Raw genomic sequence first — 15,284 nt, 5'->3', positions numbered from 1 at the left:
TGTGACACAGAGATACAAAGTCAGAAAATGCTGTTGAAAAACTGGTACCAATAGACTTGCTCAACTCAGGGTTGCCACAAAACTTCAGTTTGTAAAAAATGAAATATCTTTGAAGTGCAGTAAAGGGAAACATGGTAGAATAAGGTATGCCTATAACTATAATCCACATAGAATCTTACTGTACACATTACCACAGTTCGCTTATCACACTCAACATTTCATAAAAATTATTCCAAGCACATTGAAAAAGTTCTAGAATATTCCAAGAGCTGTATGGTTTGTTTGTTTTAATTTAAATTTTAGTTAGCATACAGTGCAATATTGGTTTCAGGAGTAGAATTCAATGATTCATCGCTTCCATACAACACCCAGTGCTCATCACAACAAGTGCATTCCTTAGTACCCATCATCCATATAGCCTATCTTCCACTCACCTCCCCTCCATCAACCCTTAGTTTGTTCTCTATCATTAAGAGTCTCTTGTGGGGACACCTGGGTGGTCCAGTTGGTTAAGCATCCAACTCTTAATTTCGACTCAGATCATGATCTCACAGCCCGTGGGTTAGAGCCCCAAGTGGGGCTTTGTGCTGGGCTCTGTGCTGATGATGCAGAGCCTGCTTGGGATTCTCTCTCTCTTTCTCTCTGCTCTTCTCCTGCTGGTGCACATGCACTAGCCTGCTTTCTCTCTCTCTGTCTCAAAAATAAATAAACATTTTAAAAAGAGTCTCTTGTGAAGAGCTGTATGCTTTTGAATTAGAATTTCTTCAAGTATTCATCAAGTATCTGCTCTTTCTTCCAGGCTGGTGTCCACTTATACTTCCCCTTCAAGTAGAAAAGGCAAAAAGGGAAGCTCAGATTCTTAAAAAGAGTCTTTCCACTCAGGACACAGCAGAGCCTGTCCCGCCTTCTTCATAGATGCACTTTCTGGGGCTTACCAGGCAGTCCTGGATTCTCTGCAGTAGGGTGTTGATTGAAACATCCTGCCTGGTTTTGTTGAGCCAGGTCACCAGCATTTCATACAAGGCACCCTGCATGCCTAAAGTAAGAGCCCTGGCCGCAGGGATCTCATTGTCCTGGAGGTCCATCTGCCGCATGAGTAGGTTCCAGGAATTAAAGAACACAAGTTTGGAAAGTCATCAGAGACTAGTTTCAGCCTAGGTTGAGTGAAAGCCACAGAGACAGTGAGTTGGGACACATTTCGGAAAGGACAGATGATGTGCAGTCAAGCCTAGACCCAGGAGTGGAACCTAATGAGCTCCCCCTGCTGGTGAGCCTACTGTTCTGCACTCCTTATGGGCATCCCATCAGCAGAAAATCAGGCCACACTGCCTGGGTCTCACCTGAGCAGGAGGCCCTGGGGGAGTCAAGGTCAACAGATAATCCTGCCCTAAGGCAGGGCTGATTGCCCATCTGGGAGGATAGATGGGTTATGGAGTGAGAAAGCAGAATGTGGTAAGAGTCAGAGGGTAGGACAGCCTGTGGGAGCAACAGGTCCTCAAAGGAGGGAAACTACATGGATCGTGAGAGGGAGGTCCCAGGACTGCACCGGCACCTGTGCACAGAGCTGACACCACACTCTGAACCTGTGCTAAGGGACGCTCAGCACCCCTGCCTGACACCTTCCATGCTCCAGAGTGCAGGGCTGTAGGGTGAAGGTGTTTCACAAGCACGAGGAAGGACATGGCTCAGCATGGCCAACCGGCCTGGGGGCTGGTCCCAATGGGCCAGGTGCCCTCATACAGCCAGCCCAGAGCCCCCAGGCCACTTTAGAGAGCCAGGGTCAGTGCAGGACAGATGAGGCCTGCATCTACCCAGGACCTTATTGTGGGCAGCAAGCAGATCCTGACAGTCTCATGCCAACGGGTCCTGGAGAAACTAACTCACTCTGTCTGTGCACTTGGGGTCCACTTCACAGCCTAGAAGACAGGGGGCATTCACCTTAGCAGAGGGGAGGGCCCTCTCTGCCTCATCTCTCTCCACAAGGATGGTGGGAGGACATGGTATGGGCTGGGGCCTCAGACACTGAACAAGGAGCCCCTGGGACCTGGTGACAGGGAGGGGCATTCCAACTCTGGTGAACCCTTAGGGAGGGGAGAGAAAAGGGGGGGAGGGATGAAGTGAAAATAAACACAAAGTCTGTTGGGTTCTGCTCTGACCAAAGCTGTATAAGCCCCCAACCCTTTCCTCCTGATTCTTGCCACTCATTCAAGATACTGACTACCTCTCTGTCCCACCTGGGGGCCCTGAAGACCTGAGGAACCAGCTTGCCATCCTGGATGTGGTCGGGGAGCTAAGGTGAGCATGAACCTGAGACAGGGCTGGTGGTGGGCAGCCTCAGGCCAGTGGTCACTGGCTCCCCATGGGCCAGGTACTGGACTCTTGATTGACACCCTTGAGGTTGCTCCTGAGGGTGTAGGGACTGTCCTGGACCATCCCATCGGGCACCTGGGTACAGGCACAGGGAGGGGATCCGCAAGGGAAGGCTGGAAAGCTGAGGAGGAAGGGGGAGCAAGCTCCAGGGGCCCAGTGTCCCTGACAAGAGAGTGGGGGAAGAACAGCCTGGAGGGCCGGGTCCCCTCACTCCCCCTGTTTGGGTGGGGAGGGATCTGGGCCTGCGCGCTTCAATCCCTAGGGCCCTGTTAAGTGTTCAGAGTTGCACCTTCAGGAGCTGGGCTTCCTTTCAAGACCTACATGGAGCTTTGCTGGGCTGTAGGGGGGCCCCTGTGAAGGGGAATCTCTCCAGATCAGGGATCAGAAGACCCTTTGTTCCCAAGCTGAACCCTATCCTCCAGTCAGCCTTAGTGCAGGAACTTCTTGTCCCCCACCCGTTGACTGTTCCTACAATCACAGCCAGAAATGCAGTGTCAGAGAAGAACAATTACACTTTGCCCCTGAATCCAAAAAGTGGGGAAGAGACGCATCTTAAAGAGGGAAGGGGGCCTGGGATGAGGAAACTTTGGGAGCTACAAGCTTGGTCCTACTATGACTTTGTAGGCTGTGGCCACGTTTGTCCTCGTCGGCCTTCTCTTGAATAATGAAGTGTTAAAAATGAATCTTATGATTGAATTGAAATAAAGATGAACATAAACCAGGTCATACTCTATTCAATTTTTTGCTTCATATTTCAAAAATAAATAAATCATCAAGTGCCCTAAGAAGCGGTCTACTGTGCCCAGTGGAAAACTCAAATGGCCAGGAGGAAAAGGTGCTGAGGAGGTGTGGGAAGGTGCCACTGCTGGGGGCAGTGTGGGGCCATGCAAAAAAAAAAAAAATGGACAGACAGGGACCACTGCAGGCTCAGGGAACAGGGAGGTGCTGAGGGGATGGCAGGGCTGCATGAAACCAGGATGGAGAAAGGGGTACAAGGAAACTCGGGTCTTCTGTGGGTTAAGAGCCCCCGAGGCCCCCACATCTCACCTAGTGAGGCACTTCTGACAGAACTCAGGAGAATCTTTTCCAAGAAGAGTAACCAGGTTTGCATGGACATTCCATGCCTGTGGTCCTGCTGCATGGATTTAACCGTCTCATCTAGAGACAAGGGATAAATATTTGGTGATATGTTTCCCTCACGACCCTCAATCCTTCATCACCACTCAAACCCTCTTCCACTCAGCTTGACTCAGTTGACCAAGTAATTTGAGGGAGCCATTTTCTGCAGCAACATACATGGGGCACACAAAGGACAGCCACCACTCACCTGTCACTAACAGATGTATAAAAAGTACGACTCTTCATTATTTATTACATCAGGATTAGGGTGAAGAATCTGTTAGATCACAGGATCGGTAGCAAGAGATGGGGCTCCAGCTGGAAACGAGCCCTTGGGTGGCTTCCCCAAGCCCAGCCCTACTGGAGAGGCACAGGGCCCTGGGCTGTGAAGGCAGAGAGAGCCCCGAGCACAAGGCATGGGGCTAAGTGGGGCCTGGCCCAGGCCCAGGCCCACCTCATGGCTCAAACCTAGCACTTTTCCACTTGGCCAGGCCTAGCTGCACCTATATAGCTCCAATGATGAGCTCTGTCCAGCTGATGTTCTAGAAGATTTCCCTACCAGGAGGCATGCATTATAAAAGTAATTTCTGTTTTTATTGTATTTTATGGACCTAATGCATCACTGTATAATAGGGCATGATAGAGACCCAGTTGGAATCCAGGTTTCAGGTTGGCCATGACTGCCATGCAGTCACCACCTTGCATCCACCTCTGGGCATGGGGCCCACAGGTTCTGTGCCTGAGTGACATATTTGCAGGGCATGCAGAAAAGGGAGCATTCGAACAATTGGTAAAACCCACTCCTTGTGTGCATGTGTTACAATCTCTCTTCTCTTCTGATGCATGGGTCCGGGAAGGAAGGGAAGCTGGTGAATGAATCCCCACAGGATTCCCGGAGGCTGGCAGTGCTGGTTGGGCACTCAGCTTTTGGTCACCAGTGGAATCTGAACAAGCAACTCTCCTGCACTTGACCATGGTCTTTTTGATCCTCCATCTACCGTGTACATTAGACCAGCACCGCCAACACAAGTACATTACAGGCCACACATTAAATTCGAATTCATAGTTACCACTCTAAAAGAGTACAGAGAGAGAGGTCAAATTAATTTGAACAATATATTTTTTAACCTAAAATAACCAACATAGTATCATTTCCATATGTAATCCATATAAAACATTCAGATGTTTTACTTTCTTTAATATTTCACTCAAAAAATAAAACCCATGCTCCCTACATGGTGTCCAGGATATGTCATCTGCCTCTACCTGTCCTTCTGACTTCTTCACCCTCCACTCACCCCAGCTGCCCTCCAGCTTTGCTCAAAGAAGCCCAGTCCCTGCACTCAGGGGCAATAGTTCCTGGGGGGCCCTCTTAGGACCTCTCCCTGGCTCCCTGCACCAGAGACAGTGGCTCTGTATCAAAGTCACCATTCCCATCTGTCTCTATCCCATCCGTCACCCAATTATCCTTGGGGTTCCTAGTCTCTGTCCCATCCGTCACCCAATTATCCTTGGGGTTCCTAGTCTCTGTCCCATCCATCACCCAATTATCCTTGGGGTTCCTAGTATATCTTAACTGACACATTCTTCTGTCTGTCTGGATGCCACCCCAGAAGGAGAGTTCCAGAAAGCAGGGTACCCATGTCTTCCACTAACACAGTGCCTGGCACACAGGAGACATCCAATAAACACCAGGGAAATAAAGGACCAGGACCTGCAGGCAACAGAAGACCAGAGGGACATGAAGACAAGGGCAGGGTAAGGCTTGGAAATCAGTCTTCCAATGTAGCTGCTGGACACAACCCCTCCCAGGGGCTGGGCTCTCATCTCTGTGGGGCAGCTAATTGCTGGTGAACTCTGTCTTGCCCTGCAGAATGGCTGAGGAAGTTAGGGCCTGTGGGGACAAGGTAAAGACAGGCATGAGTGGCAGCCAGACTCTCCTCCCTCTTGGGATGCTTCTCACATTCTCTCCACCCCAGCCAAATAAAACAAACAGACTGGGACCTTTCCTCCTGCTCTATACTCTCTTTCTTTTGTATTCATGTTTGTCCCTTGGCCTTCGGTGCTAACAAGTTAATTTCACACCAGAAAAATTTTTCCAGTATTTTTTTCTCTTGTAATACAATAAAATGTATTTATTCCAGAAAACATGGGCAAGGAAAGTTTTTATAAGAATATGAAACCACATGTGATGTCCTCAATTAGAGACAACATTATTTTGTTCCTTTTAGTTGTTTTATTTGACCTTATGTGTGAATTCATTTCCTCTTTCTCTCTCTTGCACACACACACAACACACACACACACACACACACACACACACACACACACACAATTTACATTTAAGGGTTATATTATGAGCACACTTTTTAAAAATCAGGACATAGAGGGGAACCTAGTGGGCTCAGTCAGTAGAGCATGTGACCCTTGATCTCAGGGTCATGAGTTCAAGCCCCACACTGAGCGTGGAGCCTACTTAAAAACAAACAAACAAACAAACAAACAAATAAATATCAGGATATGGGATCACATGTTAAGTAAGCGAACTTCTGACTTTAACCTGACAAGCTCACCCCAAAGGAGCTGGCCAGTGTCTCACAAAATACCAAAGAGTCATACAGAAAAAGAGAAAATAGCAACACAGGAAATTGGGTCAGGGTCTCTCTGTTCAAAATGGCATCATGAAGACAGCCAAAGAAATATGATAGGAATAACTAGTAATGTTAATGGGTTTTTTGTTTTGTTTTGCTTTTTGGGGGAGGGGGGAGAGAGAGAGAGAATCTTAAGCAGTCTCCACGCTCAGTGCAGAGCCTGACATGGGGCTCAATCTCATGACCATGAAATCATGACCTGAACCAAAATCAAGAGTTGGACACTTAACTGACTGAGACACACAGGTGCCCTTTAATGTTAATGTTCTAATTTTGAGGGTTGTATTGTGGTTACAGGAGAGAATGCTCTCATTTGTTGAAAACATACACTAAAGCATTCAGTCATTGATCATGTCAACAGCTCTTTTCCAAATGGTTCACGACAAGGGTTTTTACAGTTTTTGGAACTTTCCTTTAACATGAGAGTGTTTTAAATTAGAAAGTTAAATTAAATGAAAGAAAGAAAGAAAGAGAGAAAGAAAGAAAGAAAGAAAGAGTTAAAAAAAAAAACCCAGCTTATTTTGAGTCCAGTTCAATCGACTGTATCTAAACAAGGTAAAATGCAGACCTCTCCCACATAAAGCCTGCCAAGCATTTGGTGACATCTAAGCTCCCGTGTGTCCCTCATGTCCTCCCTGTTCCAGGCTGAGCCTCCTCTGAGTCCAGGGAATGTGGGGTCTCCTTTCTCTTCTCCCATAATGCTCTTCCCTCCTGTCTTTCCCGGTTCTCCTCCTCAGACTCTTTCCCTCAGTATTTTATTATGAACATTTTTAAGAATTCAGTAGAGTTTAAAGACTTATATAATGAACTCCCATATATTCGCCACCTAGATTCTATAACCAAGATTTTGCCAAATCTGCTTTACTCCATATTTCTTTCCATATCCATCCCTCTGCCCATTCATCTGATGAAACTCAGTTGTAGATATCAGTACATTTCTCTTAATACTTCATCATATATTTCAATAACTAGGGTTCAATATTTGTTGACAGTGTTCTTCATGGTAAAACTTACAAAGAGAGAAATGCCCAGTTCTTAAGGGCACCACTCAAAGAGCTTTGAAAAATGCAATCGTGTGTGTAGCCCAAATGCCCTATGAGGTCATGGTACATAAGCATTATTTCAGAAAATTGCCTCATGCTCCATCTTATCTTAATCTGCCACATGACTGCATGAGAAAATGGTCTTTATCAGATGTCCTAACATAATAGGAGCATTTAGCATGAACGGGGGATTCAATGTTGTTAAATGCTTTTTCTGCATCCTTTCATCTATTCATATAATTTTTCCTCTTATACTGTTAATATAGTGAAAAACACTGATTAATTTTTCAAATGTTAATCCAACACTTATTCCTGTGATTAACCCCAGTTGGCTGATATGTTATCTTATTTAAATATTGCTGAATTTAGTTCACTTTGGTTCAGGATGTTTGCATCTAATTTCAGGAGGGATATTAATTAGTATATTTCTTCTTTTGAAATGTTTTGTCAGGTTTTGGCATTAGGGCTGTGCTGGCTTCATAAACCACTGAAGAACTCCTATATTTTCTGAAAGAATTTGTGTAAGATTAGTGTTACTTCTTCCATAAATATTTATAGAATTTACCAGTGAAACAGCCCAGGCCTACAGTTTTCTTTGTGGTAAGTTTTTAAATAATGAATCCCAATTCATAACTAGGTACAAGATAATTCAGATTATATTTTCATTTTGTGTCCATTTTGCTAGTAGTATTTTTCAAAGAATTTATACACTTTATCCAAGTTGTCTCATTTATTGGCATGAATTTCTTTGTAAGACCCCCCTTTTTAAGATTTTATTTTTAAGTAATCTCTATGCCCAATAAGGGGGTCAAATTCACCACCCCAAGATCAAGAGTTGCACATTTCACCAACTGAATCAGCCAGGTGCCCTAGATCCCCTTGATATCATTTTAATGGATGCAGAATTTGTTGTGACATTAATCATTAATTCCTGATACTGGAATTTTGTGTTCTCTTTTTTCCTTTGTTAGTCTAGTTAGAAATTTATTACTTTTGATGATCTTTCAGAAAACCAACTTTCTATTTTGTCAGTAGTATTTTTTATTGTTTGTATTTGTGACATAATGGAAGCATGTGGGGTGTGTGTGTGTGTGTGTGTGTGTGTGTGTGTGTGTGTATAGTCTCTACCCCTAGTTCCTGAAACAGAGATCCTGGAACTTTTATGACTTCCTCAGTGATGGGGGTGATAGGAGTGTCTTTTTTTCTGATGAGGCCACTCTGGGTGGGCTCCAGGACAGCTTCTGGGTGAAAGCTTGTCACTGAAAGACCAAGCCATGATTAGAAGTTTGAAACTTTCAGCCCCTCACCCCCATTCTCTGGGGAAAGTGAGAGGGGTAGAGATTGAGATAATAATTGACAGTGCACTGTATGAGTAAGCCTCCATAAAATCCCAAGAGTATGGGGTTCAGAGAGCTTCCAGGTTGGTGAACACATCCATGTGCTGGGAGGGTGGTACATATCAACTCCACAGGGACAGAAGCTCCTGCACTCTGGACTCTTCTGGACCTCACCCAATGTACTTTATCTGTCTACTCATTTGTATCCTTTATAATAAATCGATAAACATGTTTCCCAGAGTTATTTAAGCTGTTATGGCAAATTATTGAATCTGAGGAGAGGGTCATGGGAACCCCCAATTTACAGCCAAGTCAGACAAAAGTGTGGATCACGTGGGAGCCCACTGCTTGTGATTGATGTCTGAAGTGGGGATGGTCATGTGGGACCAAGCCCTTAACCTGTGGAGTCTGCACCAACTCCTAGTAATCAGTGTCAGAATATTCTATTTCACTGATTTCTATGCTTGTTACTTCACTTGGTTTATATTTATATTTATCTCTATGGCTGATTAATGCTGATCTTGAGGTCACAGATTTTATATATTTCTTCCTTTCTTCTTAACAGGTTTAGTGAGATATAATTCACACAATTAATAATTATGATTCTTTATATAAATCACTCATTTAAAGTATACATTTCAATTGTTATATCTAGAGAGTTACACAACCATCACTAGAATCAATTCTAGAATATTCTTTAACACCCAAAAGAAACCATTAGTAATCATACTCTGTTGCCCCAACACTCTGTCCCTTTAATAAAGGCACTGAAAGCTATACATTTTAATCTGATTGCTGGTTTTCACAGCATCTGACATATTTTGATGTGTTATATTTTCATTGGCATTTATTGAGAGGAGTTTTTAAAGTTCCTTTTCTTCTTTGAATCATGGATAATTTAAAAGTGTGTTGCTTGATATACAAATTTTGGGGGTCTTCTTAGATATTGTTACTCATTTCCACTTTAGTTTCATTGAGTTAGAGAACGGTGCTTGTATGATTTCATGCGCTTACATTTAATTTAGACTTGTTTTATAGCCCAGGACGTGGTATATCTTAGCCAATGTACCATGTTCACTAGAAAAGAATGAATCTAAAGTAGATACTGCAGATGTGCTCTATGAATGTTAATTAAATCAACATGCTTTATAATGTTTAGATTTCTTATGACTCAATGAGTTTTCATGTAATCATTCTATCAATTGCTTATAAAGGGGTGTTATAATCTCCCTTTCATTCTGTAGATTTTTCCTTCATGTAGTTTGAAACTGTATGAGTTACATATACATATATGATTATTATGACTCCTTGATGAATTAGTCTTGTTAATATTACAAAAAATTCACTCTTACAAAGCTATAGAAATCAAAATGGTATGGTATTGGTATAAAAACAGATATGGCATAAAAACATGGACCAATGGAATGGAACAGAGAACCCAGAAATAAACCCAAACATGTAAGATCAACTAATTTACTACAAAGGAGCCAAAAACATACAACGGAGAAAGGGCAGTCTCTTTAATAAATAATATTGGGAAAACTGGACAGCCATATACAAAAGAATGAAACTTGATCACTATCTCATACCATACACAAACATTAACTCAAAGTGGATTAAAGACTTTGAACATAATACCTGAAGTCATAAAACTCCTAAAGAAAACATAGTGGCACAAAAACAGACACATAGACCAATGGAATAGAATAGAAACCCCAGAACTAGACCCACAAACGTATGGCCAACTCATCTTTGACAAAGCAGGAAAGAACATCCAATGGAAAAAAGACAGCCTCTTTAACAAATGGTGCTGGGAGAACTGGACAGCAACATGCAGAAGGTTGAAACTAGACCACTTTCTCACACCATTCACAAAAATAAACTCAAAATGGATAAAGGACCTAAATGTGAGACAGGAAACCATCAAAACCTTAGAGGAGAAAGCAGGAAAAGACCTCTCTGACCTCAGCCGTAGCAATCTCTTACTCGACACATCCCCAAAGGCAAGGGAATTAAAAGCAAAAGTGAATTACTGGGACCTTATGAAGATAAAAAGCTTCTGCACAGCAAAGGAAACAACCAACAAAACTAAAAGGCAACCAACGGAATGGGAAAAGATATTCGCAAATGACATATCGGACAAAGGGCTAGTATCCAAAATCTATAAAGAGCTCACCAAACTCCACACCCGAAAAACAAATAACCCAGTGAAGAAATGGGCAGAAAACATGAATAGACACTTCTCTAAAGAAGACATCCGGATGGCCAACAGGCACATGAAAAGATGTTCAGCGTCGCTCCTTATCAGGGAAATACAAATCAAAACCACACTCAGGTATCACCTCACGCCAGTCAGAGTGGCCAAAATGAACAAATCAGGAGACTATAGATGCTGGCGAGGATGTGGAGAAACGGGAACCCTCTTGCACTGTTGGTGGGAATGCAAATTGGTGCAGCCGCTCTGGAAAGCAGTGTGGAGGTTCCTCAGAAAATTAAAAATAGACCTACCCTATGACCCAGCAATAGCACTGCTAGGAATTTATCCAAGGGATACAGGAGTACTGATGCATAGGGCCACTTGTACCCCAATGTTCATAGCAGCACTCTCAACAATAGCCAAATTATGGAAAGAGCCTAAATGTCCATCAACTGATGAATGGATAAAGAAATTGTGGTATATATACACAATGGAGTACTACGTGGCAATGAGAAAAAATGAAATATGGCCTTTTGTAGCAACGTGGATGGAACTGGAGAGTGTGATGCTAAGTGAAATAAGCCATACAGAAAAAGACAGATACCATATGGTTTCACTCTTATGTGGACCCTGAGAAATTAACAGGAACCCATGGGGTAGGGGAAGGAAAAAAAAAACAGGTTAGAGTGGGAGAGAGCCAAAGCATAAGAGACTCTTAAAAACTGAGAACAAACTGAGGGTTGATGGGGGGTGGGAGGGAGGAGAGGGTGGGTGATGGGTATTGAGGAGGGCACCTTTTGGGATGAGCACTGGGTGTTGTATGGAAACCAATTTGTCAATAAATTTCATAAAAAAAAAAAAAAAAAGAAAACATAGGTGGTAAGCTCCTTGACATAGGTCTTGGTGATTAGTTTTTGAATCTGACACCAAAAGCAAAGGCAACAAGAGCAAAAATAAATAAGTGGGACTACATCAAACTAAAAAGCTTCTTCACAGTAAAGGAAACTATCAAGAAAATGAAAAGGCAACCTACCAAGTGGGAAAAGATACTTGCAAATCATATATCTGATATAGGGTTATTACCCAAAATATATAAAGAACACATACAACTCAATAGCAAAAATACAAACAATCCAATTAAAAAGTAGACAGATAAGCCCCACATTGGGTGAGCAAGAGTCCTGCTTTGGGTAAAACACAAGCCCTGGGTGAGCCCCGCTTCTCTCTCTCTCTTTCTCTCTCTACCTCTCTCTACCTCTGTCTCTCTCCCTCTCTCTTTATCTCTGACCCTCGCTCACTTATGCCCTCTCTCCCTCTCAAAAAGTAAAATAAAAAGTAGAGCATCTGAACCACCATTTTTCCAAAGACAGAGACCAACAGAGACATGAAAAGATACTCAACATCACTAATAGAAATGCAAATCAAAACCACAATAAGGTATCACCTTACACCTGTTAGAATGGCTATTATAAAAACAAACAAACAAACAAACAAACAAAAAACAAGAAATAACAAGAACTGGCAAGGAAGTGGAGAAAAAAAGAAAACTCTTGTGTACTGCTGGTGGGACTGTAAATTGGTGCAGTCACTATGGAAAACAGTATGGAAATTCCTTTAAAAGTTAAAAATAGAAGCAACATATAATCCAGCAATCCCACTTCTGGATATTTCTCCAAAGAAAAGGAAAATGCTAAGTTGAAAAGACATATGCACACCCATGTTTGCTGTAACATTATTTACAATAGCCAAGACATGGAGGCAACTTAAGTGCTTATTCATTGATGAATGAATACGAAATTGAGGTACGTATATTATCTTGTATACATATCATGTATATATATAAATCCTGCCATTTGTGATCACATGGCTGGACTTTGAAGGCATTATGATAAACAAAATAAGTCAGAGAAAGACCAACACCATGTGATCTCACTTATATGTAGAATCTTAAAAAACAAAACAAAACAAACTTACAGACACAGCAAACAGATTTGTGGTAGCCAGAGGTGTGGTAGCCATGGGGGATGAATGAAATGGGTGAAGATGGTCAAAAGATATAAACTTCCTGTTATAAAAAAAGTTATAAAAAAAGTCCTGATGGTGTAATATTCAGCAGTGTGACTATAGTTAATAATACCGTATTGCATATTTCAAAGTTGCTAAGAGAGTAGACCTTAAAAGTTTTCATCACAAGAAAAAAATTGTAACTATGTGTGGTGATGGATGTTAACTAGACTTATTGTGGTGATCATTTCACAATATACACAAATATCAAATCATTATGTCATACACCTGAACCTAATATAATGTCATGTGTCAATGATCTCTCAATTAAAAACAAAACAAAAACAAAACACCACCACACATGCAGCAACCACACATGGGCCTGTTGCTGCTTTGGAGCCACTGAGTCCCCAGACCCCTTACTCTCCTGCTTTGTAAAAACCATTTCACACTTACTCTTCTCCTCCAGCACCTCCTCACTGCTTTTCAGTCTCAGCAAATGACTTTGCTTCTTAACCTCAGGGAGAAAGTAGCTCTCTGTAGAAAACTTCCATGGGCTCCATTCAGGGAATCTCCCCACGTATTTGGCTTCAGTGTCCACACCCTCTGCCTCCCCTTCCATTAGGACAAAAAAAGTTCCTTCTTTTTTTCTCAGGATATTCTTTGTCTTGAAGTCAACTTCATCTGACATTAAGATGGCCACAGCAGATTTCCTACCTCTACTATTTGAATGGTATATCTTCCATCCTTTTATTTTCAATATATCTGTGTCATGCTTTTAGATTGTGTCTTTAGGGATGCCTGGGTGGCTCCGTTGGTTAAGGTTAAGCATCCAACTTCAGCTCAGATTGTGATCTCACGGTTAGTGAATTCGAGTCCTGAATTGAGCTCCCATTGGGCTCTGCACTCACAGAGCCTGCTTGGGATTCTTGCTTTCTCCTCTCTCTCTGCCCCTCCCCTGCTCACTCTTTCTCTCAAAATAAATAAAAACTTAAAAAAAAATTGCATCTCTAATTGACATTATGTAGTTGGTCTCACTCTCTCATTCCTCTAACCTCTTCTACTTTTGAATTGCAGTGTTTATGGCATTTATAGTAAACATAAAAATTAATATGGTTGAAATAGCTGTATAAGTTACCATTTGTTTTGTTTGTCCAGACTTCCCCCCCCCCCCCATGTTCCTCCTTCCCTGCATACCTTGATGTTAATTATTTTTTAGAATTCCATTTTGTATGTGTATTGGCTTTTCATCTATACATATTTTCATCACCTCTATTTTTTTTTTAATTTTAAGTAGGTTCCATACCCAGTTGGGGCTTGAACTCATCACCCTGAGATTAAGAGTTACATGCTCTACAACTGAGCCAGCCAGGTGCCACTATACATATTTCCATCATGAATATACAATTGGTATAGGTAGTAAAATACACGACCTTAATTGTTTTCAGTCTATTGACAGGCTCTTAAAAAGAGATTATTGAGGAATAATTGACATATGATAAACTGCACATCATTAAATTACACAATTTGATAATTTTGACATATGCATCTGTGAAATGCCACCACAATCAGCCTAATGACCATGTCATCACCCCTAAAGTTTCCTCTTGCTCCTTGATAATCCTCCCTTCTGCCCTGACCCTTTTGGACCCAGGGAACTATTGATCTACTTTCTGTCACAATAGAATAGTTTGAAGTTTGTAGATTTTCACATAGGTGGAATCAGAGAGGATGTATTCCTTTCTCTCTGTTTTCTTTCACTCCAAATTATTATTTTGAAATTCATACATGTTGTTCTGTATTTCAATACTTCATGCCTTTTCATTGCTGAATTTCATAGCATAATATTAGTGTAAAAGTAAGAGACTTACAAGATAGATCAATTCATTACCGCTTCCCATTCTTTTTGCAGTAGCTGTTCTAGGAATTGCCTATATACATGTTATAAACCACACAAACAATGTAACAATATTTGTATATATTTTTAAGCAATTAAGAGGATATAACAGTCCTTTACATTTGGTTCATATTTTCTATTTCTGGTGATCTTTCTTCCTTTCTCAACATGTACATTTCCATTTGTTGTCATTGTTCGACCTGAAACCTTCATTCAGTCTTCTGGCAATGAAATGCTACTACTGTCTCCAAAATCACATTCATAGTCCTAATTCTTAAGCCCTTTTCTACCAATTTACTCTTTGACTTTGTTTTTTTGTTTGTTTATTTTTGAGAGAGAGAGAGCGTGAGTGCAGGAGGTGCAGAGAGAGAGGGAGAGAAGTGGGCTCCATGCTGACAGCAGAGAACCCAATGTGGGGCTTGAGCCCACAAACTGTGAGATCATGATCTGAGCTGAAGTTGGATGCTCAGCTGACAGAGCCACCCAGGCGCTCTTTGACTTTGTTAATGACCTCTGCCACCTCTCAGGTTAGGAAACCTGGGCTACTGAACTCAATTCATCCCCTGCCAGTGTTATCATAATTGTTTCCCTCACATCAGTGTTACCTGCCACTTTCCTTTTCAGGTTGATACAACCTAAACACTAACCCTAACCACTAAGACATGT

The 15,284-nt window shown here is 42.1% G+C and overlaps 1 long non-coding RNA gene across 7 annotated transcripts in view; it reads right to left on the bottom strand.

Annotated features, from left to right (window-relative positions):
- Positions 1-15,284, bottom strand: part of LOC102902122 — a 59,498-nt gene that overhangs the window by 3,516 nt on the left and 40,698 nt on the right. For 2 of the 7 annotated variants that reach the window (XR_002155748.2, XR_002741669.2), the window contains exon 3: positions 12,692-12,782. The exons of the other annotated variants lie outside the window; for them this stretch is intronic. This is a non-coding gene — a long non-coding RNA (uncharacterized LOC102902122). The remainder of the gene's footprint in view (positions 1-12,691; positions 12,783-15,284) is intronic. 7 annotated transcript variants of the gene reach the window in all.

The sequence above is a fragment of the Felis catus genome, chromosome B1 (genome assembly GCF_018350175.1).
Source record: "Felis catus isolate Fca126 chromosome B1, F.catus_Fca126_mat1.0, whole genome shotgun sequence".
NCBI lineage: Eukaryota > Metazoa > Chordata > Mammalia > Carnivora > Felidae > Felis > Felis catus.
Note: the sequence above shows the minus strand (reverse complement) of the source record. Positions and strands in the feature narration are given on the sequence as shown.